This window comes from Spea bombifrons, chromosome 9 (assembly GCF_027358695.1).
Source record: "Spea bombifrons isolate aSpeBom1 chromosome 9, aSpeBom1.2.pri, whole genome shotgun sequence".
Lineage (NCBI taxonomy): Eukaryota > Metazoa > Chordata > Amphibia > Anura > Pelobatidae > Spea > Spea bombifrons.
In genome coordinates, this window is record NC_071095.1 from 10,856,679 (window position 1) to 10,883,376 (window position 26,698).

The following is a 26,698-nucleotide window of genomic DNA, read 5'->3' on the forward strand; positions in this document are numbered from 1 at the left end:
GCGCCAATCGACGGGCTGTTTGAGTTATGGTTTCGTGTAGGTCTCTCAAACCGTCTTCCGATCTGTCCCGTTTTGGTGATGAAGTATTGTCTCCCGCGCTGTAAGTCACCGTTCTTGACAAGTTAAACACTTACAGCTGTTACATCGCAGTCCAAATGCCAAGAAGGCTTCTCCGCAGGCTCGGGTTTTCTGCGAGGAGGACATGAGGAACGACGCGTCAGATAACCGTTTTCCGGCAGACGGATGCCTGGCTGGTTTGGGAACTGCTGAGCTCCATAAAACCTCCACCTTTTATTAAAGAGATTTGGAAGCGCTTCTAAATTTTTACTTTTACTACCCCCTCCCCCATTTCTGGCTCACAAACAGTTAATGTTTGTACCTTGGAGATCTCTTCCCAACCAAAATTATCATTTAATTAGTCGCGTGGAAGACTGCGGCGGTGCGGGCGGCGGTGCTCTTGTTTTGCCTCCAGGACGCCGCTAATGATGGGTTTTGAGACGGTAAACGCCATCAGAAGATCTGACGGCTTGAGAGGGACTTCGCTCGTCTTGTGTCGGGTATGACAATTTGCAGTAGGAAAAAAACTGCCGTCGGCAAAAAGATCAGTCGCCGGCGTCCCGGATAAAATATTCCGGCGTATGATCGGACGTACGGAGCCGCGCGCCCGGCCTCTAAGTCATACGGATCGGAGTTGGAGAGGATCGCTGGGCCTTAACGAGCCTCGCTTTTGCTCAGAAGACCTTTTAGAGAGGTGGCAGACAAAACATCCAATACAGCTTGTATTCCTGTAAACATTAAGGAAAAACAACTGGTACACGCAGCGAAAATAACAGTTTACAGCTCGTTGTGGCGAAAATAGCAAGCGAACGCCGCCACGTTCTAGACTGTAAGCTCTCGTGAGCCGAGTTCTGCTCAGCTGTTACATCGCGAGTCACTCGTATTATATGTCTGCCAAGTTATTGCTACGGAATCCGTCAGAGCTTTAATATTCAATATTAATATTGATTAATAACATCCAATACTTATCCACAGGTGCTTTTTTTCTTTTTTTTTTCTTTCGTGCACTGATGTAAAGTTTACTTTCTTTGCGTGACCTTTGTACAGCGCTGCGGAATATGAAGGCGCCATATAATTCAATGAACAAATTCTAGGTATATCAGTATTAACTGCTTTTTGGAAACTACCTCATTATATCGCGGCGGTGATAATGTCATAAAATCGAACCTTTTTAAAATTCTAGTCCATCCTCGCACACCATATAGCTGAATATTATATCCGATTAGCGCTTGGTGCGGAGGCAGCTTATTTTTATGCCCGAGAGCAACCTGTGAGTATTAGCGTTAGTCGCGGTTTAAAAACAACCCGGAGACTGGAAATGGGTTTACCTTTTAGGACCTCGGTACACAGAGAGAATAAATAAATGCATGCGCAAAGAAATGGAACCTCTTCCGTGAAATGGTGCTGAGAAGGTCACCAAAACGTTTACCGGGTCCAGTGGTCGGCGACCAGATCGGTACAAGGTGGGCCGTGTCACCAGGATTCCCCACTCCCTGACCTTAGACTTTTCACAATATGACCCTGACCATTGGTGTAACCGTTCAGCAACATTGTATCTACCGGATCAACTCCTACCCTGACGTTCTCTCCCTTCTCCGCCATCACCCTCAAGCAACTTAACAATAGATGAGAGATAACTTAATAATCATGTCGCTGGAAGGCCTCCATTTGCCCCACCGCTAGAACAGTTAAGTATTTGCCTTTTAAGAATCTCTCCGCTGTGTCATTCCAGCTCTCAGACGCAGGTGGACACCGGTTACAAGGAACGTGGACTTGTGAATAGTTCACGTGGCCGGGATTCCTGTATTAGCGGTCGGGATTGCTGTATTAGCGGTCGGGATTGCTGTATTAGCGGTCGGGATTCCTGTATTAGCGGTCGGGATTGCTGTATTAGCGGTCGGGATTGCTGTATTAGCGGTCGGGATTGCTGTATTAGCGGCCGGGATTCCTGTATTAGCGGTCGGGATTCCTGTATTAGCGGTCGGGATTCCTGTATTAGCGGTCGGGATTCCTGTATTAGCGGTCGGGATTGCTGTATTAGCGGCCGGGATTCCTGTATTAGCGGCTGGGATTCCTGTATTAGCGGTCGGGATTCCTGTATTAGCGGCTGGGATTCCTGTATTAGCGGCCGGGATTCCTGTATTAGCGGCTGGGATTCCTGTATTAGCGGCCGGGATTCCTGTATTAGCGGTCGGGATTCCTGTATTAGCGGCTGGGATTCCTGTATTAGCGGCCGGGATTCCTGTATTAGCGGTCGGGATTCCTGTATTAGCGGCCGGGATTCCTGTATTAGCGGTCGGGATTGCTGTATTAGCGGCCGGGATTCCTGTATTAGCGGCCGGGATTCCTGTATTAGCGGTCGGGATTGCTGTATTAGCGGCCGGGATTCCTGTATTAGCGGCCGGGATTCCTGTATTAGCGGTCGGGATTGCTGTATTAGCGGCCGGGATTCCTGTATTAGCGGCCGGGATTCCTGTATTAGCGGTCGGGATTGCTGTATTAGCGGCCGGGATTCCTGTATTAGCGGTCGGGATTCCTGTATTAGCGGCCGGGATTCCTGTATTAGCGGCCGGGATTCCTGTATTAGCGGTCGGACACAAAGCAATGATCTCACCCGGCAGAATATTTCTTATCCATAGCTGGTGAAAACCCTTCAGATGTGAAACCTCCGTTGTTCTGCGTTTTCTGTATGTTGCACGGCCCTTCATTGCACTGAAATAAACGCCTTAATTTAGAAGAAATTATGAAGAATGTCCGTTTGAGGCTTCCAGGAAGCACCTGTCTGCCGTCTTAGTCTGGAGGAGAGCCAGCCCATGACACAGAGTCCCTGCCAGCCCTATTACCCGGACAGGGACCTCCAAAACACTGAGTCCCTGCCAGTCCTATTACCCGGACAGGGACCTCAAAAACACAGAGTCCCTGCCAGCCCTATTACCCGGACAGGGACCTCCAAAACACTGAGTCCCTGCCGGCCCTATTACCCGGACAGGGACCTCCAAAACACAGAGTCCCTGCCAGCCCTATTACCCGGACAGGGACCTCCAAAACACTGAGCCCCTGCCAGCCCTATTACCCGGACAGGGACCTCCAAAACACTGAGTCCCTGCCAGCCCTATTACCCGGACAGGGACCTCCAAAACACAGAGTCCCTGCCGGCCCTATTACCCGGACGGGGACCTCCAAAACACAGAGTCCCTGTCGGCCCTATTACCCGGACAGGGACCTCCAAAACACTGAGCCCCTGCCAGCCCTATTACCCGGACAGGGACCTCCAAAACACAGAGTCCATGCCGGCCCTATTACCCGGACAGGGACCTCCAAAACACTGAGCCCCGTGGCCATATTTAAAATGCTTAACTTATCCATCGGAGATTCATTTAAGATTTAATTTCACTTGAATTTGTCGATGCTGATGGTCATGTGATTTCACGGACAATTCTATTTCTGTGCCACAGAGCTTACAGTCTAATTAGTTTGTCCCAAATGTGACCGCGGCGTGTGACGAAACCTCCCTCTGCTCCAATCACTGGAGATGGTCAGGTGTCCAAATACTTCCGGCCATAAAGTGTCCATAAAAGAACACATACACAATAGTTACCTTTCTTTCAGGTTATTTGTTTTAAAACACAAAAAAACCCAAGTTCATTCTGGGTAGAAACACTGGCGTATTTTCCAACGGACGAAATTCTAATCCGATATTTTTGTCGCCATTCGTACGCCTTAACGCAAGCTGGCACCTAATTAGAATCCCCTACAATTTTCACGGTCATGGAAAGAAAAAGAAAAAAAAATAGCTGATAATTCATCTCGGGGTTTGTGCAGAACCAAGAACATCGTAATTATTCTAATCAAGATATATTTTCCCTTCCAGGGCACGGCTCTGCGGAAGCTCCGAGGCCTGAATGCATTTTAACATCGTGCCCCTTTCTCTTTCTTAGAAACAAACGGCTCTGATGGCTGTAAATGTTCTTCATTGTAGCATCGGCGGCTGAGATAAAAAAAAAAAAGCCAAATAATAGCACAAAGAAACAGCTCCTCGGAAAAAAAAAAGGAAACGTTAATAGACTTTTTACTATGTTTTCTAAGAAATTGATTTTTTTTTATATTTTTTTGCAACATTCCTTGCGCTGTTTTTTTTTTTTTAATTCTGAAATTACTGGAAATAATGTTCCCCAGATGATATATTTATTTCACTCAGCTTTCCGCTAGATGCTGGGAAGGGGGATTTTGGGGAATAATTTTTCCGGGTGTCACATGTTCCCTACGATGGCGAGTTTCTGAACACAACGTCCGGGGCTGATACTTTGGGAGATACATTGTAACCTCGCGGAAAGTTCAGAGGATCTTCTCATCGCCTTAGCCTTCCTGGAGGAAAGAGGTCTTACAAAGAAAGAAGAAGAAAGAGAGAAATCACCTGGCGCTATAAAGCCCATTTTTGATCACCAATTACCACCTCTCCATGGAGAAGAGGGAAGGTCGGAGGACACCAATTGTGGAGCTTCCATCAGCTCTGCCATATAACTTCAGACTCCTGTGCTAACGATTCGATGATAAAGGCCGTACGTCATTCACCAGGTTCTGCTTCCTGCGTAAAATAACATTTGAAATGAATAAAGGGGGTTTGCCGGTGGGTCCGACACGCGTTTCATCTCCGAGCGGGGAAGACCACGCGGTCCTGGCGTTATCTGCCGCTCCAGGCTTCCTGCCGTAGAACTCGCCGCGTCTCGGGTGGGACGCGGTCTATGGAGAGGTCACTTAGGTCACCATAATTTTTGATTGAAGAAAACATTCCGATATTATTTTTGTTTGAGAAGGAACGGGGAGCAGATCGCGAGTCCATGGTTAGGTGTTGATAAAGAACGGATGCTCTAGACCAGTTTCAAACTATTCAGAAACGTTGGCCTGAAACTGGAAGCTACTAGAATAATAACGTGCTGCGCGGCCCTCTGTCACGGGATATGTCACACAGAACGTCTCGCGGGCCAGGTTTTGAGGGCCATTAATCTGTATCAATGCAGTTCGGTGATTCGTTTCATCTCGATTTAAGCCTCCTGTGCAAAGCTATGTAAATCCAGAAACCCTCAGAGACTAGAATCCGAACCCCTTGGTACAATGTATCCGGTGGGGGCGATAGTGAATTCTAGAACTTTACTGCCCTTACTGCGAATCGATGTTTCTACAATGGATGTAAGAGATCTTAAGTCTCTATCAGCAGAGCAGGCGGCTGTAAGATGCGGTCAGACAAGGACCCTTCCCTTGCTTCTCCTGGACCTTTCTCTGACACGGCTGCGTTGCTGAAAGAGTTAATATATATATATATATTTATTAAACTGTCTTTCTTCCTAGCATTAGCCATTTGCGGCCGGCTCCTGCGGCTCCTTTATGAATATAAAGCATCCTCAATCATAAAACGAACACTTAATTATGATGGAGAGCGCAGCGGTTTTCCTGCAGTTGCACATTTTTAATATATAAAGGTGATGATACCCGCTGGATGAGCTTCACATAACTCACGGGGCGGTTAGCGTGACGGCCGCGGAGGTGCCAGCTGGAACGAGGCATTAACCGCTTCACGGCTGGCTGTCTAGCTGCCGCTCGCAGAACCTTTTTTTTTGGGACCCGGAGACTTTTCGAGACGGTAAATCTTGCGGGTCCTTTAAACACGAAGACCTTTTGACCGTTGATATGATCTGGTCCACGTCCAATCGCGGTGAACATATCGGCAAAGCTCTTTTAAAAAATTGTTTATTCCATTACTTATATATTTTATTTTTATCCACATTCTCTTCTTATGACTACGTTTCCACCTTTGTTGCCGGACACCATTTTTGTGACGTGTATATACAAACACCTCTTCGTTTGTCCCATCTGTCAGAGGCGTAATCGTCTCGTTACGAAGCTCGTGTGATAACGGGTGGGAGGTTCATTCTATCTGACGAGAGTCCTATCTTCGTGGGCTTCGCTGATAGGGAGCCCGGCGGCGTGAATGATATTCCAATATTTGGAAAGGAGCAAGCGTTAGTGAATAAATGGTGTCTTTGGTCTCCATGGCGAACGCAAACTCAACGCGCGGAGTAGACGGAGCGTTGGGCAATAACCCGGCCGGGGCCGAGTCTGATCTGATACTCAAACCGCATGAAAGGAGACCCACGAGGATGACTCACGGCTCAAACAAACGCAACGCAAACAGCTTTTCAGAAGGGGCTTTGAAGTCTCTTCGTAGAGAATGTTTACAAGCAGAACGCGGCAAATTATTTGTTTAAAGCTGAATGGCAAGTCGGTGCCCTTACTGTCGGCGCGATGCGATCAAAGCGGCCTGGCCGTGACGTGCGGCTAATCCTTTTAAAGAGATAGTGAACATTTCTTCATCGAGACGTTAGAGAAATCCTGATTTGCCTTATTTTCTTTATATTCTCTCAGAAGCTGCCGGCCGGTCGGCCCCTTTTGGCCACCGATGCCAGCATCCATAAAAGTGAATCTCTCCAAATGAATCTAATTTATTGATAAGGGAACAATCACAAGCTATAGCTTATTTTACGCAACGGATTTAGGCCCCCATCGCCCAAACCCCCATTTCTTGACGCCCCCAGTGTTGCTTTGTGAAACGTAATTATACAACGTAACAAAGCGAAGCCGCTCCTCGTTATCCGCCTGACATCATTACAACCGAGGAGCCGCATGCGCAGCGACCTTCTAACGATATAAATTAAACAAATCCACCGATAACGCGATTAACCGAGCTCTGCGGACAAATAAAGCCAAAATCAATGAATTTCTTCAAATTTATCCTACACTGAAATGTCCCAAAAATGCTAAAAATGAAGCTGCTCGCGAGATAAAATCCAAGATGATATTCCTCATATTCCACGCGACTAATCAGGAGACGCAGGAATGCCTTTCTCCTGATCACAAAAGGACCCTGTTTTTCTAAAATACATTTATTATTATTATTTATTTTGTCTTGCTATATTGTTTATAGTAATATAATAATAATAATAATAATAATAATAATAATATAAAGAGAGACATTTAAATATATAAAAGGAACACTAGAGGCTCAGAGGCTGGGATGGGATTGAAGGAAGTTTTACTTTACTGAGGGGGTGGTAGGTAAGTGGAGCATCCTCCCAGCAGAGGTGGTAGAGGGTAATACAGTGAGGGTAGTAAACATGCATGGGATAGACATACGGCTCCTGAATCTAAGACGAGACCAACGACTGATTAAGGTTTGAGTCTTTACAGATGATGGATGGGGGCCGGATGGTACTGTCCCCACCTCCCATCCTCGGTGCCCTTTACTCGCTCCGTAGGCTTTCGCGTTGTTAGCTGGATTTACGTTTATAAACCTAAAGCCATTTTTTTTTTTGTTTAGAACACAGGAGCAGGTTCCAAAAAAACGTTTTTTTTTTATTTTCCATGAAACGCACGAAACATTTACACAAAAAAGGGAATCGAGCGCAGATCGGCTTTATCTTCCGTTATTTTCCCACCATGGAATTCTGCAGCAATTCCCTTTATCTGGAAAAAACACATTTCTAAAATATTCCATAAACAATATTTTTTGGGAGGGTTTAAAGGATGGAAATGCCATTACTTTTCGGAGGGGGGTCTTCCTCCCCCCCCCCCCGTATATCAGTAACCCGAGTGAGAGATTTATGAACCGTATCTTTCCAAAACCCATAAGAAAAAGCCGTCTGCTCCATAATAAATGTTTTTGTTTTTTTTCTTTCCGATGACCTCATATCACGTTTCCAGGCTTCAGAAATGTGGCTCAGCGGGCGACTATCAGAAAAAAACCCCCAAAACACCAGAATTTAATCATTTTCCGGCCACCTAAATATTTAATTACTATAAATATCAATATGGCTCAGACTTGTGGGGCTGCTGCTCAAACGGGGCTGGATCTCCCCAACCGGCCCCTTTAACGTTACAGAGGGCCGCATTGAGCTGACACAGCCCCAAAGCGTTTCTGCCCGGGACCATGTGTAATTAAAAGGCAGAATGCCTCATACCCTGATGTCCCGCACAGAGGGGAGGCTGATGGGTGCCCCTAAACTCATTTTCCAATGCTTTGTGTAATAGGAGCATTTCTAAGCCAAAAAGTTATATTTTAACCCAAAACCATTGTGTTTTTCCCCCCCAGACTCTGTCCAGGAGCGTCTGGTGATAATATAATTGCGCTCGGTGTCTCTGCGTCTCCAGATCTGACGTATAAATGTGTTTGCCCCCCTCTAGTGTGATAGACACCGCTCTTTGAAGTGTCTCTATTGTTGGGATTGTTTAGAACTCGTTTTTAGAAGTTAAGGTTCTTTGACATGAGAATAAAGCCCCTTACCTTATTTCCCTTAAATGATGTCGTCCTTTAATCACCGTTTCCTTTTTTCTCTATTTCTCTAACGCTTTTTCCCCCCTTGAACTGTGTTTTTGACAAATTTACTAAACCCATCTGTGAGTAAATTATCCGTTCAAAGCCAGAACTGATTGATTTTCTACTTCAAACATCGTGTTTTTCCTCCTTTCCTCTAATAACGGAGATGGAACGGATCCCTCCGATTCCCAGAGACAACACGAAAAGAAACGCTAACACTATCAGGCACGCGTTCATGAGCACAGGTGAGTTTAGTACCTTGCAACATAGCTTCACAGAACCTGCCGGCAGATCGGCCCCATCCGGCCCCCGTCTAGTCGCCCGTTTCTCCCACTGTAAAGACTCAAACCTTAATCAGTCGTTGGTCTCGTCTTAGATTCAGGAGCCGTATGTCTATCCCGCGCATGCTTAATACCCTCACTTCTCCACTCTCCTCCAAACCGGACATACTGAGATCCTTTAGTCTTTCCTTATAGATCTTATATAGCGTTTGGACAACAGCCCTTTTGTATCCTACGTTAAACGCCTAGAAGTATAAACGTATGAATAACGACACAGTCGCCGGTTGTTTGAAACGTCAGATATTTCTAAGCGAAGCTTCCGCCCCCCGGAACGATTCGTTCTGTTTTCTAAGAAATTAATATGAATAATGATTGAGGAGGACGCTGGACGGCTCATCGCTATCTGCTATTTCCATCTCATTGACTAACGACGGCGCGGTTACCATGCAAACCACAATAATAATTGGGATGATTGGGGAGGAATAACGTTAAAAATTCAAAGCAAGCTAGTCTAGGGGTGACTTTGAGAACGGGAATCACGGCGGTCGGAGGAGACCTTGGACGTCCCACCTCTCGGCCGCGTATGTTCCCACCGTATCTTCATCATGTATGTCCTAAGCGTCATTAATGGGTTAAACGTCCGATATGCGGGATTATTGATTTATTTAAGACGTCTTGAGCTACTTCTGTTCTCACTGATCGGATTATTTCACCCTTACAGGCGAGTGGAGAGAGTTCGATGACGTGGGGAACAATCCTATGTGTGTCCAAAGAGCATACATAGACCTCGTAGTCCTGGCATCTCCTGGAGGTCTAGGTTATTAGTTCCTCAATCTAAACAGAGACTTGGATATCATGTAAGGAAGTGTTGCTTAACTGAGAGGGTGGTAGATAAGTGGAACAGCCTCCCAGCAGAAGTGGTAGAGGGTTTGGTCATTAACGTGCGTCTCCTCGGGAAGCCCAAATCTAATTTCTAGAACTTCAAAGGAGGCCGCGATAGTGCGAGGAATCTGCGCGTGAAACGACCGATGAAAGAGGATTGTCTGCCGTCGGACCCGCAGTCTGGGGAGTTGTGACAGAAACGAGCGGCTATTCTATAGACAGATTCAGAGGGCTTCTGGAACACATTGTACAGCGCTACGGCATTCAATGGCGCTATAAAACAATAAATAATAAATACATGGTTTACTGAATATCGACAGCCTGAGGACTTTTATTTAAGTCTTGAGAACAGGCTTCACAACCTGACCTGGGTTGGGGTCCTGAGACTTTATTGAGCTGCTTGGCCAAGGAAGAAGGACCTGACACAGCTATTACCCCCTGCTTTCTGGAGCAAGCAGCACCTCAACCTCCGGTGTCCTACCGTGGGGCAAATCACACAACGTCAAAAAAATAATATGCACCAGAATCTCCATACTCCAAAACCACCATGCCCCAGACCCAACAGAGTACAGCCCCTCCATGCCCCAGACCCAACAGAGTACAGCCCCTCCATGCCCCAGACCCAACAAAGTACAGCCCCACCATGCTCCAGCCCCAACAGAGTACAGCCCCACCATGCCCCAGACCCAACAGAGTACAGCCCCACCATGCTCCAGACCCAACAGAGTACAGCCCCACCATGCTCCAGACCCAACAGAGTACAGCCCCACCATGCTCCAGCCCCAACAGAGTACAGCCCCACCATGCCCCAGACCCAACAGAGTACAGCCCCACCATGCTCCAGACCCAACAGAGTACAGCCCCACCATGCTCCAGCCCCAACAGAGTACAGCCCCACCATGCCCCAGACCCAACAGAGTACAGCCCACCATGCTCCAGCCCCAACAGAGTACAGCCCACCATGCTCCAGCCCCAACAGAGTACAGCCCCACCATGCTCCAGACCCAACAGAGTACAGCCCCACCATGCTCCAGACCCAACAGAGTACAGCCCCACCATGCCCCAGACCCAACAGAGTACAACCCCACCATGCCCCAGACCCAACAGAGTACAGCCCCACCATGCCCCAGACCCAACAGAGTACAGCCCCACCATGCTCCAGACCCAACAGAGTACAGCCCCACCATGCTCCAGACCCAACAGAGTACAGCCCCACCATGCTTTATAACCCTTTGTGACCACTTCCATCAAACAGATCGTAACCTGTAACGGAATCAGCTTTTACGGTGGACTCCACGGATCCTGCTGAACGAATACAATGTTTAACACCCTTTAAATATCAATTCCAAGCAGGGAATCCGTTTTTATTGATGCCTCGTACGAGCAACATCTCCAGCAAACTACAGATAAAAGACGACAGAAGGCAGCGTACGCCTGCCGCATCACAAGCTCAGTATCTAGAAATTGGATGTGTATGTAAACACGGCATCATTCGGCCCCCTAGTCCCACGATATACGATATATATATAGAACATATCCGATGGCTGTATACGCAGATATGTGGCGTATCGTCCGTAGTAACCGTACGCATATCCCTCGTATCTGTTCCAGCAATCACCGTCAGTCACAAGAGAGCGAGTCGGAGAGAATTCCGGAGGAAAGGATCAAGTGGCTGTAAACCTTTTTAGCGATTCACAAAGCGATGGCGGCCGCTTCGATCCGAGGGCTCGTCAATAAATACAATATGGAGCCTGCGATGGGATACGTTAACCGGGAAACGGCGGCATTAACCCCATCCGACCCCTAAAGCCAAAGGTCTGCAATTCCCACGCGGTTCGCAGATTCCACAATATGTAGGAGAATTACGACCGACGGGGAGGATTGAACGAAGAAAGAGAGCGGTTGTGTCTCGAAAGGTCGCTTCATCCCCTAAAACGACTATTATACCGAAGACCAGGGTCTATTACTTAAGAAAAAAAAACACAATTTATCTAAATATCTACTCATTACTCAAAACTTTAAGACAATGGGGGGGGGAGGGGTCATACGGAATTCTCGATCGCAGAGATTAATAACGTTTTAGCGAATCGGGACCTAGGACTTTGATGTAAGTCTCACGAGGGTCCCGGTAACCTGTCTGAAAAGCGTGGGGTTTGGGTTTTTGTTGGGGGGGGGCGATTTTCTGTTAATCCTGGATTTAAATTAGAAGCGATGAAGAGTTAGACGAGGCGGCCGCGCGTAATTAGCACGGCTCGTCCGAGGCAGATCGGAGTGAGGTGGGAAACCGTCCCAATTACCAGAATTTCCTACACTTGGCGCTCGTTAAAGTGAAACCCCTCTCTGCGTTTTGCACCATTAAAACGCGTTGATTGGAATAATTAGGTTTTTGTCCTCCACGTTAATCACTTTGTTCCCGGAAGCGTTTGTAAAGTGACCCAGATTAATAGTAATTTATGTTCGTTAAGAGCCGCTATTAATAAGGGGATATAGCGTCGGCTACCAAGCGGTCCATCCCGACCGGCAACGGATTATAGAAAACCCCGTTACTCTGTATACACCAGCCGCCATCTTGCCGCCCCGTCACAGGGTATAAATCGCCCCGTCGCCCTGAGATATCTGTGATAATAGCGTTACGGAGGGACCTGCGTGGCCGGAAACAATCTCTAGCGCTAGAGGCTCACGCGCCGCCCGCTAAAACAACGCGGGGGGAGAACAGGAAGCGGCTTCCAACTTCCTGCTCGGGCTGACAGAGGGAGGGGACAGGAAGCGGCTTCCAACTTCCTGCTTGGGCTGACAGAGGGAGAGGACTGACCAATGGGATTCCAACGCCGTCTGCACTGAGGGATCATGGGAAATGGGGGGGGGGAGAGGTTTTCATGCTGGATTCCGTTATGGTTTTAGCTCCTTTATTGTTTTTAATTTCCGTAACCGAGATGGTGGTAAATAAGTGGAACAGCCTCCCAGTAGGAGTGGACGAGACCAACGACTGATTAAGGTTTCAGTATTTACAGCAGGAGAAACGGGGCAGACTAGACGGGGGCCGGATGGGGCCGATCCGCCGGCGGGTGCTAGGTTTCTCTTTGACCCTTTAATAAGAACAGCCGATAAACCCACTTTGTAAATCCATCGCATAGCTGCTTGACAAACACGCGGGGTTAAACGGCTTGCAGACACTTGTCTTTTTATTGTGTTTTGTCATCGGATCTGTCCGCAAGGGGGGCACTCGCAGGAAACCCTATTTAACGTCTATTGACACGTCCGCGATGACATCATTCGGTTTTTCACGAGATGACTCATTATCGGGAGCGGAGGCGGCCGCAGTCCATTAGCCGTAGCTCCCCAGAACAAAAAGAAAAGCATTACGTCAAGGTGACTGAATGCAGATCTCCTTTTCTTCCTCGGGAGAAAGGGTCCCATTGATGTGCCGGAGCTCACAAAAGAGGGTCTTGTCAGAAAGCACAATGGAGAATACTTTAGAGCCAAGTCCGGAGCTTTGAAGTCGAGGTAGAAAACTTGTAGCCATTGATGCGGATCTTTTAAGATTTCATCGTTTCACGGGATGTTTTAAAAAGACTTTTCCTCCTCCTGTTTCAATCTCACCGACTCCTGACAGAATTACATGAAACGTAAGCTCTGGAATTAACCCCTGACCCTGCCTTTCAGATGCTAGCGGTTCCCTTCTGTCTGATCAGCCGCTTCTTCATCTTTAAAACATCCCATAAAACACTCGTCTCCTTCTGCCCAGTGACTTCATAGAGCGGTAGTTACAAAAACAGCTGTTCCCAACCATTAGGTCATTTCCCCCAAAATATAAAACCCTGCAAAATACCAGGGGGCCGGAACGAGATACATTTCAATGACGAAAGATTCCATTCGCTACATAAACACAACGGCGCTTAATGCTCGGAATGCTCGGCGCTTTAGCATTCACAGGGTTAACTTTAATAATAATAAATAAAATAATAATAAAAAAAACTATTGTTTTCAGAGAAAAGTCTGCCGATTCTCTAAAGCCAGTTCCAAAAATTCTCTATAGAGGAAGATTTCATTATTCTTTGTTTTTTTTTGGATTCTCAAGACTATGCTCAGAAATTGTTAGATTTATATTTTTATATTAACATTTAGCAATATTTCATATAAAATTTAGCAGAAAATAGGTCTATTAGGCTTATTCACTAAAATAAAACGTTAAGGTTTAACTCAACGGAACAAAGTTGACTTCAGTCGCATGCCCTCACAGAGAACAACAACTAGCGTCATCAACAAAATAAGCTGTTTGCCAGTCCATGTGCCCCCGGGACCCCCTATCACGAAGGTAGGGCAAATCCTATTACCCAAGGCAGGGGTTGGATCATCTTTCCCCACCCGGTGCACAATGAGGCAGGGGAGTAAATAGCCTTAAAAATATGGATTTAATTTTGGAATTTAATGGGATGAAATTATATTCTAAAATCCAATTCTTAGTAATTATATCGGTATATTCTTGTAATAACGGCCCCTGTTATATTTCTCATCAAAATTCCCGCTATAACACTGGAAAATGAAACAAATTGGGTAGTTTGAATAAATATAGCCGGTCCTTACAAAAAATATACATTTTAGGCATCTATAATACATATCACCGAGCGATGTCACGTAAAGGCCTGCGCTGATACAACGCATCTAATTAAAATTGTATAATGGTAACCGTGTAGATGTCGCTTCTATAAGCTCGTGGGTTACCGTGACTACCCTTAAGACAAATGTAAAATCCGAGAGACCTTGAAGAAATGCCCCGCGTCCCGCCATTCAGCCATAATTGGCGCAAGGAACTTTTAGCTTGCTAAGCGCGTTGCGTTCGCTGACCTTTCCTTCTGTCTGCAGAGAACATGAGAAAGGTTGCGCTCGTTCTGTATTAATCTCTCAACGACCGATCGCCGGTAGAGGACGCGTGCGAGAGGATACGTCAGTCTGTCCTTTCATTACATACGCGGACAGACGCGGGACGGGACACGTTTTTAACGTCAGCTGCCACCCTGTACTACCCTGGATGGAGAGTCGGAGACATCGGTGGGATGTTACAAAGTTGGTGTCTCCATCATTGCCCCAGCCGATAAAAGCGCTGCTTGATGTCCCGATAGACAAATTTTGTTTCCTAATTAAAAGAAATATTTTCTATTACGGGGGATCTGGGGGGGGGTGACTGCTGATGTCCCAGGGTTGTTAAATTCAGAATTATGCAGGTTTTATGTAGGAAGTTGCCTAGGACTTGCCGACGACTTTGGGTTGTGGGTGAAACTCATAACATGCGCTCGGATATTATTACGAGGCGGGAACACAAGGCTGCAAGAAGAGCAGCTGCCCCCCGGCGCTGCAAGGTGAGGGGCGATCCTCGGCCACCTGGTGGCAATACCCTGCACCCCTCTCAGGGGTAGATGTGATGCGAGCCAGGGGCAGGAGCCCAATTTAGGGACAAAACACAGTCTTAATACAAATTCGAGCCCAAAAAAAAAAAAAAAAAAAAAAAAAATATGCGTAAAAAAAACCCAATAAAAACATAAAATCATGGATTGGGGAACGGTTCTCCGATACTTATTATATTTACTGTACCTTTCCTTCACCCCCAGACGGATGGATCACAATCTCACACTTCATATTTTCTATACTTCTTATTTTCTATATGCTAGAAAAAACCCTTGCGATATAACGGCAGAGGAGACGCGGGGAGCTTCTTTCGCCGTTCCCCGTGTGTACATAATGCTGCTTTTTTGTTCTGAGCACAATGAGTCGTTTAATATATTCAGAAACCAACAAATTATCTGAACCGAAATGATTTCGAGCAGGTAACGGCGCTAAGTCCCTGCTCGCTACGTGAATAATAACACGTTTCTTCCCAAATGATGAATGCTGGGTGAAGAGGTCCCTCCGGCTCGTGCAACGAGGGCGGCGGAGAATAAAGTAATACGTAAAAATAGTTTATCGTTACGCCGGATCGCGCCGCTCGAGACATCTTTCATTCAACGCTTCGGGGACTAAAGGCAGCGTTGGAAACATCGCTGGCAATCAGACCCTTCCCAGAAGTAATTCTTCAAATCGAGTCAATTTATATCTCATTCTTAATAAAAACGGCGGGGATATTAAATTGTCATGTGATACAAAACCAAGCACCGATGGTTTCGATTGGAACAGCCTGAGAAACCTTCGATGAAATAATGAAGTCTGCTGGAAAGTACAATCGATGTTCTGTCTAAGCGGCACAACACCTTTAATGCGCCTGCAAAGCTGATTGGTCACTTGTTCCGGCATTATATAATTATTTTACGTTCGATAAACCCATTTATTTAATAAAGATTGCCTATTTTAATCTGGAAATTACTCATTTCTCAAGCAGCAGCAGCCTTAACTTGCCGTTCCTAGGATCGGTATGATTATTCCTCCCCACTCATTCATCCCCTATCGTTAAGCTGCTGCCCGTTGTTGATTGGTTCAGGTAACCTTCATCAGGACGGGAAATAATTAGGATATTACATTGCTGCGGAATACGACGGCGCTTTATGAATCAATAAATACGGATCTCTGGCTAATATTTACCCGTCCAACTGGAATCGTCATTCAGAAGATGATTAACTCGTTAAGTTTGGGGGGGGGTTTGGATGGATAGATGTATATATTATATAGATTATATATATATAGATGGATGTATATATTATATATACAGGACACGCTCGGTAAAGGCTTAGCGTGTAGATCTGCTTTTGCCGTGTGCCAGATAGGATGCGTGTTCTGGATTAATGTTCTTGCCGTGGTTTTCTGTCCACATCCTGTTTTTTTTTATGTGATCCATGGGCGTTGAATAAATTTATGTGATCCATGGGGTTGAATAAACATCTAGATTTCTGGCACAAAATCACTCATTAATCGCCAACGAGTCAATATTTACCCCGTGTTCCAAGCATGAAACTCTGTGACATTAAAAGGGGATTTATTGCGGATAAATCGAAGCATGAAGAGAAGCGGACTCGCTTATTAAGTCGATTTGCCCCTTTTGAACTGTTTGGGAAAAGTTTTCTCTCTCCAAATCCTGGACGCTTTTGCAGATTATAAAACTTTTTATGCTGTGGTTTTTTTTGTGAACAATATTTTTCACAGGCTTTTTTTTTTTCAATTTAGTGATATTTGAGGATTTTATGAAAGTGATTTGCATTTTTATGCTTTTATTTTGGAAATCAGTTTTGCTGCTTTAGTGTATACACACCCTGTTCTGTTCAGCCGCATTTTACAACAGTTTGGTTACACTTTACTGCATCTCGGTTTCCAAGGACATAATCCTGGGGCAAATAGGCGAGCGTGTTGGAAGTGGTAGAGGGTAATACAGTGCATGGGATAGACAGACGGCTCCTGAATCTAAGACGAGACCAACGACTGATTAAGGTTTGAGTCTTTACAGCAGGAGAAACGGGCGACTGGACGGGGGCCGGATGTTTCTGCGTTCTCCCGGAGATCTCTTCCGGTTTTATTTCTGGTCTCAGGAGATTCCAGCGGCATTAAATGGGTTAACACAGTGACCGAGGGTCAGAATACCTCGTTTCTGCCCCCCGCCGCACCGTAACCATCGTGTGGCCGCGTCGTGTAATCCGCTCTTGGAAATAGACAGTCTAGCTTTTAAATGATTGTGTCATCCAAGACGCTGTAATGAAATATCCCGTCTAACGCGGAGCCGGATTACAGAGCCCGAGTCCATTTGCTGATTTGAAAACCTTACTGTACGGAGGCGCGCATGATCTATGCTCTCCCCGGGCAGTTAGCTGTCTGTTGAGACATCGCTTCTCCGCGATGATATTAAATAAGCTTGAAATATAATATCTGCGAAGAACTTCACTCCATCTCAGAGACGCTGTCACAATAAAGCCGAGTAGAAAAGCAGATCTGAAGAGGGTCTTATTCGCTTAACGAGGGGGGGCTCGGGCAGAGGAGAGGACGCTAATCCCGGGTTCTTTCTTGATAGGATAACGAAGACGTGGCCTCGGGGGGTCATTACGAGGTAAAGTCTACTTCTTTTCATTGAAGACTACAGCTGAACCACAAAGAAAAAGAAATCGTGCGATCGGGTTTCTCTGGAAGACAGGAGAGAGGATAGCGAGGCGTTCCTGAAACCGGAGTGAATTCAGGACAAACAGACGATTAAAAGATTTATGTTTTGGTTTAAACAACCGGCCAATTCAAAAATAATGCGTAAGGAAGCCGAAAACGATGTTTTACACATTATCTCCTAATTTTACTTTTCCATCTGTGATTGTTGTTTAAAACGGGTTGAAAAGTCCCAACACAGAAAACAGAGAATTTAACAGCATGTCGGCCCCTATCCGGCCCCCGTCTAGTCGCTCGTTTCCCCTGCTGTAAAGACTCAAACCTTAATCAGCCGTTGGTACCGTCTTAGATTCAGGAGCCGTATGTCTATCCCATGCGTGTTTAATACCCTCGCTGTATCACCCTCTACCACTTCTGCTGGGAGGCTGTTCCACTTATCCACCACCCTCTCAGTAAAGTAAAACTTCCTTCCATCCCATCTCAGTCTCTGACCCTCTAGTGTTAGATTCTGGTCTCTTGTTGTAACTTCTCTCCTCCTTTTGAATAAACTTCCCTCCTGTCTTTTGTTAAATCGCTATTTAAATTACCGGACACATTGAATAGTTCACTGAAAAAGTCTCGTTATACGGATACTTTCTCCTATAACTAATAATAACGCGGGAACATCACATTCTAAATTAGAATCTTCTCTGAAATAAAAGAGCAGGATTCTAAAATAAGCCATTTCGAGATGAAAATGTTATTCCTATTAGAGCTAATCATTACTTTATACTTTTATGAAGATCGTTAGGAATGGATTTAGAGATTTTTAGTTTCCTCCTGGAAAGTTCAAGACGGGTAAAAGGTTATAAAGATATTTCTGTTAAAAAGAATGATTTTTCCTGCGCAGAACCGAACGCCCTCCTATACCGCTTATTTAATGAGAATGGATGGGCGGGAGGACTAATTAATATATATATATTTTTTTATTATTATTATTTTTTTTTATTTATTAACACATATAAATACACACACACATATACATATTATATATATATATGTGTTAATAAATAAAAATAATAATAAAAATATATATATATATACACACATACATACACACACACATATATATATACATACATACATACATACATATATATACACACACACACACAGACAAATCATATGGGGAATTTAACATTAAAAAAAGCAACAAGGAACTCCATTTAAAGTGATCGGGTTGGACCGGGAGAACCAGAACAAATAAAACGGCCCACAACGCATCAGGTAAACCGGAGTCGGTAAACGGGACCAGAGCCGGCAAGACAACCACAGCCTACGATTTCAACCGGAGTCGATGAAATAAGCCGACTCCGCCAGCTGCGGGAGCCCCGGGGGATAAACGGACAAATTAGTTTCCCCCGTCCTTCCAATTTAATCCAATTCTACAACTTATTGATCTGCCAACGACATCCTCAGCCTACGCGACTGCCAGGGGCAAAGCAATCTCCCGTTATTAATAGCCACCTAATTAGCACAGCTTAGCTTTGGAGATTAGGGCCACTTTAACAGAATTTGTCAACACTCCAAAAAAATGTCTTGTACGTGCCGTCCCGACTCCTTCCCGGGTCCCGTCAGCTGGGGCGGTTCAGAGCAACAACCCGCGGCCTCAGGTCCTCAAGGGTAGGATGGACAGACTGGACATGGCTGGACCGGGGATTTAAATTGGCCAGTGGCCACTAAACGATGCGTCTACGGCATGACGCGACCGGCGATCCGATCTCATTCACTACCAGTCCGGGGGTATTTGAGGCTCGGTCTCGGCCCGTAAACCGCACCATTTAAAAGTTTTACTAAATAAACACAATGAAAACTGGATGTTTAGCGACATTTCCACGAGTCTCCGCTCCTAAATACAGGTATTTTGTTTGCCGTCCGTCTAACGACCCAGGAAGAAAAAACAGGATATTATTCAAACCCTAAATCCGCAGGAACGAGCAGCGCCTGTAAAACTAAAGCACACAATTCCCATAAAACATCCCATCGGGAGAGATTTACAGAGGTCTGCTGACTAGTGAGATAAGATTAACGTGGTTGTTACCCTGGTCATGTTTGTATTATAATTAGAAGGGATTGAAACCGTTACTTAACGAGTAGTTACTTTCAGTCGCGGCTGAAACGATAGGCGTAGCTCATTGGCTGATCGCGTCCATGATAAAATAAAATAAATAAAAGGTTATTTATATCAATGGGCATTAAATTTGCGAATATTTGAACCTATACGGGGTAAGTAGAGTTATTCGCGGCTTATCCGGAATTTAATGAATTTTACCCTCTGAATTCCGGAAATTTGCCTGAAAAATTAACCAAAAACGAAATAAAAGACATTGGACCGAACCTTTTTTGGTTCACGAGCACACGTCTGATTCTATACCATCAACTTCCTCTGACGGCAGGCAAAGTTACAGGTCCCCTTGATATTAGACATATTTTTCAAACCTATTTAACAAATTATGAAATAATTCACATGTAAATTTCCTGTGTAACCCGGCATTCCCTTTGCAGGAATATTTACTATGAATATTTTTTTTTGCATGAAGCTACAAATCCCTCCAAAACATAATTACCAGTTTTTAGGATCCCTGAACAAATCAGAGTTATCCGCGCTACGGCTTAATTACCACTTCAAGCATATATAAAAAATAAAATAAATAAAAAAATAAAAAACACGCTTAAAATAAATGTTTTTAACTTATTTTGAGCAAGGCTCTCTTAGCTCTATAAAAGTTAGCGGTCGTCCAAGGTGAATCTGAAACGAATCGGATCCACGATCCCCGTTCTTACTGTAGAGAAGCCATCCAGAGATGTCAGGAAGATCAACCAGAAACATTATTGTTTTCAAAGAAATAGAGGCAAAAATTCTAAAATAAATAAATAATAAATGAATCCACCTCCGATTTGTTTTCCCGACTTATAAAATGTCACCGGTGTAACATTCGCAACGCATCGGATCTCGGGAGAAGGTCAGCGGTTCCATTTTACTTTGACAACCAAAAGATGTTAACAGCCTGCAAAAATATTTTTTCATGGATTGGTGATTCTTCCTAAAAATAAAAAAAAAACGGTTCATCTGCTTTCCACTGAGTCAGACTCGACGTTTGCCAAGTTTTACTGCAGATTGGGAGAATATTCTCACATTGCGAGAGGAACATTAAGACGAAGTCAGAAAAAACATCGCATCTTGATCATTCGTGGAAAAAGATTTTATATATATATATTATATATATTATATATACGCGTCCTTGTGTGTATACATCTCTCATCAAGCTTGAAATATTTGTCACAACGAGAAAGAAAGAATCTCACGACGTTAAAAAATAGAAGCCCACGCCTGATTTTGCGGGGCGGATTAGCATAATTCAGCTGTCGCCTTCCATTTGTCACAATCGGTGGCGGTTAAACTCCCGGGAGAAGAGAAAGCGTGTGAATGATGTCTAGATTGCACTCGCTCCGACGAGAGGATCGCATTCGCGGGAGCGTGTTTTAAGAGAGATAACGGCAAATTAGGCGCAGCAAACATACGGCCCTCGAAACTATTTGTAGTCCCTCCTGTAAGAGTTTATTTTCGTGGCAGCGCAGCGACGGGACGTCCTTCTGAAAGGACGGGCAAAGACCGACGACTTGAATATAGAGTCAACAAACTGACGTGGAAGGCACCATAACCGGGTAGGATGGGTATTGGTTCTAGGAAGAAAAGGTAATTTAATCAATATCACCCCCCCATTGAGGTTTGGGGGAGCAGAGCCCAAAATGCCCAAATCTCTGGGTGAATATAAATCGTTTCATTACATTCGAGTGACGTAGTCATTTAGGTTGGAAGATAAAAAAAACAAATACCCAAGTCCATAAATTCAACTCATTGAAGCGATTTCCAAAAAAAATGGGGAAAAAAGTCTTTCTTGACCCGGAAATGCCATCTGATTTCGCATTGGATCAACCAGCTAATAAATAACGATCGTTTTGTGGCCCATGAGGCTGGCTTAGAAATCCTATACCTCCCCCAAATACATGAAGCCCTACGTGATGGAAGACGGAACCGTTCCTCTTAACTGCCCCATCGTGAGTGTCCCGGTGCCCCACGTACCGCTGGAAGGGTTTGTTTCGGCGGAGGCTTATTGTTGCGATGATGTGGCCTCGATTGGATGCCGGACAGTTTTTCCCCCTCTTGTAGAGTCGGAACGAGGATCGGTGAAATAAAGAAACCATGATATTAGATTTCCAAACCATTTCTGCCCCCCCTCATGACTTTTATTTGAACACGGTTATGTATTTGGAGTCGAAGCTGGCAAATGCCTTCTACCCAAACCCTAACCCAACACTTTGTCCTGCCAAATCATGATTAGGAACGAGAAAAAAATATATAAAAGGTTTAAAAAAAAATATTATATATATATATATATATATAAAGTAAAAATGAAATGGAATCTGAAACACGAATACAAGAAACCGCATTATACTTTACATAAATGGACTTAATCAAATGCAAAGTGAAAAAAATGGGGTGCGGAAGGAGCTTCTATTAAAATACATAAATAACACAAAGATGGGCAGCGCTAACCGATATATCGCGTTATAATAAAGAAATCCCTTCAATCCAAACCCCGAGCGTCAGCCGCCCGCCAAAGCTACCATTTCTACAAATTGCCGGAGAATTGTTCCGGTTCTGAGGGATCGTGATTCTAACGGGTCATTAATTATGGAACGCGGTAACGTTACTTAGTATCTACCATTACTTCATGCCTATGAGAACATTACAAGTAACACCGGCCTGGACGGAGGGGGATCTGAAAGCGGAGCGCGCAGCTTTTAGCTTCATTAAAAAGATTTATTTCACCAATTTATGGCCCGCGCTTTTTTGGTTTTCCATCGGCGATGACAAAAATACGCAGCTGATGGCATAACCTTAATTACAAATTGATGTAAACCCTGAGCTCACCTCCTTTAACTCCTCCTCCTACGGCTTCCAGAACCAATCAGCTTCTAGCAACCAGGGGAGGAATAACTTAATGGGGGGGTCACCATGCATACCCCGAGAACAAGACTTTAAGACGGCTATTCCCAGATACTCAGAATGTGGGTTTCTAAAGTATCCATACAAGTTATTTTAATCATTGAGCAGCGGAGTATAGATTTATTATATACACCAAGCTCTATGCCGCGGGATTCGGGAGACTGAGCTTTGGGATCATAGGCATTAACCCTCTACCCAGAGAATGTGGTTGGAACAACATAAAGATCAGTTATCTCACAATAATCCATCTATGCATTAAGTCAAACGGTGCGTGAAAGAATACATACTACGGGCCTGAAAGAAACATCAACGCCTTTTATACGCATCGGATCGTAAAGCTCTGTGCATATTCTAAGCCTGCTTTGGAAGCTCTTTTGACTTTAAAAATCTCATTGATAATCCTACCTTTAAAAGGGCGACCTGCACGAAAGCCGGGTCTCTTTTATCTGTAAAGAAACAAGAAAAACATTTTTTTACATTTATAAGGTTAAGGATCTTGGTAAAATCTGTTTGCTTTACATTAGGCCGAGTAAACCGACAGAACAATTAGAACGGAACATTGAAAACTATATTGGAGGCTCCTCAAAGGCTCCTATATTTTCCTCCTCAAAGAAAATGGTGGTTTATAATTAGTATTTTTTTAATTTTTATTTATTTTTTTAACAAAAATGTAAACCCAGAGTCGCTCATCAGACTTCCAGAGAGTGGGGAACACGGTTTTTTGGCTTTACACGCAACACCTTACAGAACTTATTGCTCACCTCTTTCAAACTGCCCTCCGTGACCTTGACTGTTCTGTAGGACCTGCGGACTCTGATTCCATGCGAAGCAACGTAGGCTTTCCGCCGACCTCGAATGGGCAGTGACCTCGTTTATGGGTCCCACCGGCGTGGCGAGTCTATCCCGGATCTAGATCCTCTGGCTGCGGTGAGGTTACGCAGTCCGTGCCAGCCAAATAAACCTGCCAGAGACGAGACAAGACAGGTTAATCGATGTTTACAATCGCATCTCTCAAATCTACTTTATTAACATTATTTGTTTTATACAGCGCCATAATATTCAGGAAAACAGGACATAACCCAAGGAGGTAAGGAGTTCCTAGCTCAAAGAGCTTACAATCTATTTTCTTTTTAAATAACTGCCAGTTTACGTAAAGACCCTCTATTTAAAAAAACATTATTTATTTGTGAACACGATCAGGAACAATAGGCCTAGCTTAAAAAAAAAAATACAAAATACTGGTTCTGGGTGAGGTTATAGTTTAGAATGTACTTAAATCTCAAGATTCTTCAAGAGAGAAATTGTGCAGATTCTGGAGAATTGCAACATTTACATTTTTTCCCTTTTTTTCCCCTTTTTTGCTAGACACGCGAAAAGCACGTCCACAAGCAGAAGGCGTTTAATATGCCAGACCTCTCTCCTCCGTCATCTGTCTCCAGAATCTTCAGTAGCCTCTAAATTAAACTCGTTCTGCCGTCCTTTTCGGTGAATATTAAAGAAGAAGAAAAAAAGAATAATTTATAGCGGGGACATTAATTGTGATAAAACGCTGCGAATGTACAGGAACGAGGCATATTGGCCAGATCAAATATTAAAAGTGATAGATGAATGATAGTGATGTATGGAGAGATGGGAGATTAATATCACTTGGCCTCGGAATCCTATCGTGAAACGCTCTTTCGGATCTGGGGATGATAAGACACCCTTGATCGCCCGCATTAAATCAGGATTGATTTTTTTTTCACGTGGTCGGAATACTTTATAGTCTGGTCAGGGATCGGCACAGAAATCCACCGGTCGTAGGGACTTTTTACCAGCCTCGGCAATCTGTACACGACTCCCGGGGGTACAGATTTAGCACCGGATATGACGGGGGACGGAGCGATCTTATTACAGCAAAACACAACGTCTGCAGGGTTATTTACTGTCTGTGAGGTGAAAGGAGGGAAGAAACACAATGGTGCCGCATTGCCTTCTCCTTCTGTCACCTTTTGGCAAGCTAATCTTTAATGGGATCAAAGAGGATAGTCAACCCCATTCTCCATTTTTGTTTTCTGGGGGGGTCAAAGGACTAAAACATGTCCCTTTTTGAGACAGAGCTGGGGGGCTGGAAGAAGGTGAAAGGACATCAGGGGACATCTGACAGCAAAGGTGGGACCAGGGATTACCGGTGGGTGACACTGAGGTGACATCAAGGTCAGATAGGACCCTAGGCTGTAACAATTTGCAAAAAAAGGTTTTTCTAACCATCAATAGCCTTTTAAACTTAAACTCGGATCAGCGAACACAACTTGCTATTGGAACACAGGAGTGATGGGAGTGATAAACAGGGCCATTGGAACACAGGAGTGATGGGAGTGATAAAGGGCTATTGGAACACAGGAGTGATGGGAGTGATAAACAGGGCCATTGGAACACAGGAGTGATGGGAGTGATAAAGGGCTATTGGAACACAGGAGTGATGGGAGTGATAAACAGGGCCATTGGAACACAGGAGTGATGGGAGTGATAAAGGGCTATTGGAACACAGGAGTGATGGGAGTGATAAACAGGGCCATTGGAACACAGGAGTGATGGGAGTGATAAAGGGCTATTGGAACACAGGAGTGATGGGAGTGATAAACAGGGCCATTGGAACACAGGAGTGATGGGAGTGATAAAGGGCTATTGGAACACAGGAGTGATGGGAGTGATAAACAGGGCCATTGGAACACAGGAGTGATGGGAGTGATAAACAGGGCCATTGGAACACAGGAGTGATGGGAGTGATAAAGGGCCGTTGGAACACAGGAGTGATGGGAGTGATAAAGGGCATCTGCAGGTCTATGAAGAGATTCCATTAAAAATCAGCCTTTTCCAGCTACAATAGTAATTTACAGCATTAACCCCGTCTGCGCTGGATTTCTGATCCATTTCATGTTATTTTAATGGACAAAATGTGCTTTTCTTTAAAAAAAACAAGGAAATTTCTAAGTGACCCCAGACTTTTGAACATTGGCGGATATAGTCAGAGCACTGCGCCCCGGAAAGGCCCCGGACGGTGTCATGCGCAGAAGTTAAATTTAAGGGAGCAAGAAGGTAACTATAGAGAAACCTAAGGGGTTAATAGAAGCCGCATTAAAGTTATTCACAGAGCACTCATGAGCTATGGGCGAATAAAACCAACCTTTACATCTGTCATGGAGCCTTGACTGGGCCCCACTGCCTGATATACATACATGTAATGCACATACATGCACATACACAGGCATTCCTGCAGAGATATCCCACATATATACACACTGACCGCCATAACACAGCCCCCGGCTCCTACCTGCCGAGTTTCTCTGCCAGGGGCCCCAGGTTCCTGGCTGCAGGCTCCTCGCACTTTGATCTCTGCCTTCTCCTCACAAGCAGCCAGCCATTCAGCTTCCGCTCTCACTGGCCAATGAAGCAGCTTCTTACTAGCTGAGCCTGTCAGGAAAACAGGAAACAGGAAGCTGGCTTTGCCATCACTGCTAACATGCCCATAATGCAGCCTGAGTCCCTACTAATACCCCAGTTGCAAGAGGGGGCCCCTGTGCACCAAGTGGGCCCAAGAATAAGTACTGTTTCTGTTACTATACTCATACCTGGGTACTGTTATGGGCTTTTGCCCCAGTCTCAGGGTGAAGGGGCAGATTTTAAGGGTCGCACAGTCTGGATTTGACTCCTTCATATTCCTCCTGCTGTGATCATATATAAGACCCCCAGTTTGTTATGGTGGATATCCCTGCTTGAATGCAGGTGACTCAATGAAGTGTATCTTTAAATAATGACAAGCCAAGGTTTCCATGGCGACCGGTATTAGAGCCATGTGGGTAACACATTTGGCGAGTCGCTACATTGAATCTTCACGGTGGGCTGTTAAAGTGTTAATATTTCATTGCAAGGTTCCTGGGTGCACTACAGCAAGCTGGGGGCCACGGGGCAAATGCCCTATTTGCCCCATTCTTAATCCACCCCTGGCAGGAT

At 44.9% G+C, this 26,698-nt stretch overlaps 1 long non-coding RNA gene across 2 annotated transcripts; it reads right to left on the reverse strand.

Moving 5' to 3' along the window:
- Positions 1 to 26,126, reverse strand: LOC128505339 (uncharacterized). Of its 2 annotated transcripts, XR_008355568.1 has the most exons (5): positions 24,520 to 24,549; positions 24,119 to 24,183; positions 23,467 to 23,666; positions 23,111 to 23,151; positions 1 to 189 (listed from the first exon to the last, which is right to left on the reverse strand). It is a non-coding gene; the product is annotated as an uncharacterized LOC128505339 (long non-coding RNA). The 2 variants fall into 2 exon arrangements; XR_008355569.1 differs by lacking the exons at positions 24,119 to 24,183; positions 24,520 to 24,549 and adding an exon at positions 26,019 to 26,126.
- Positions 26,127 to 26,698: the final 572 nt, after the last annotated feature.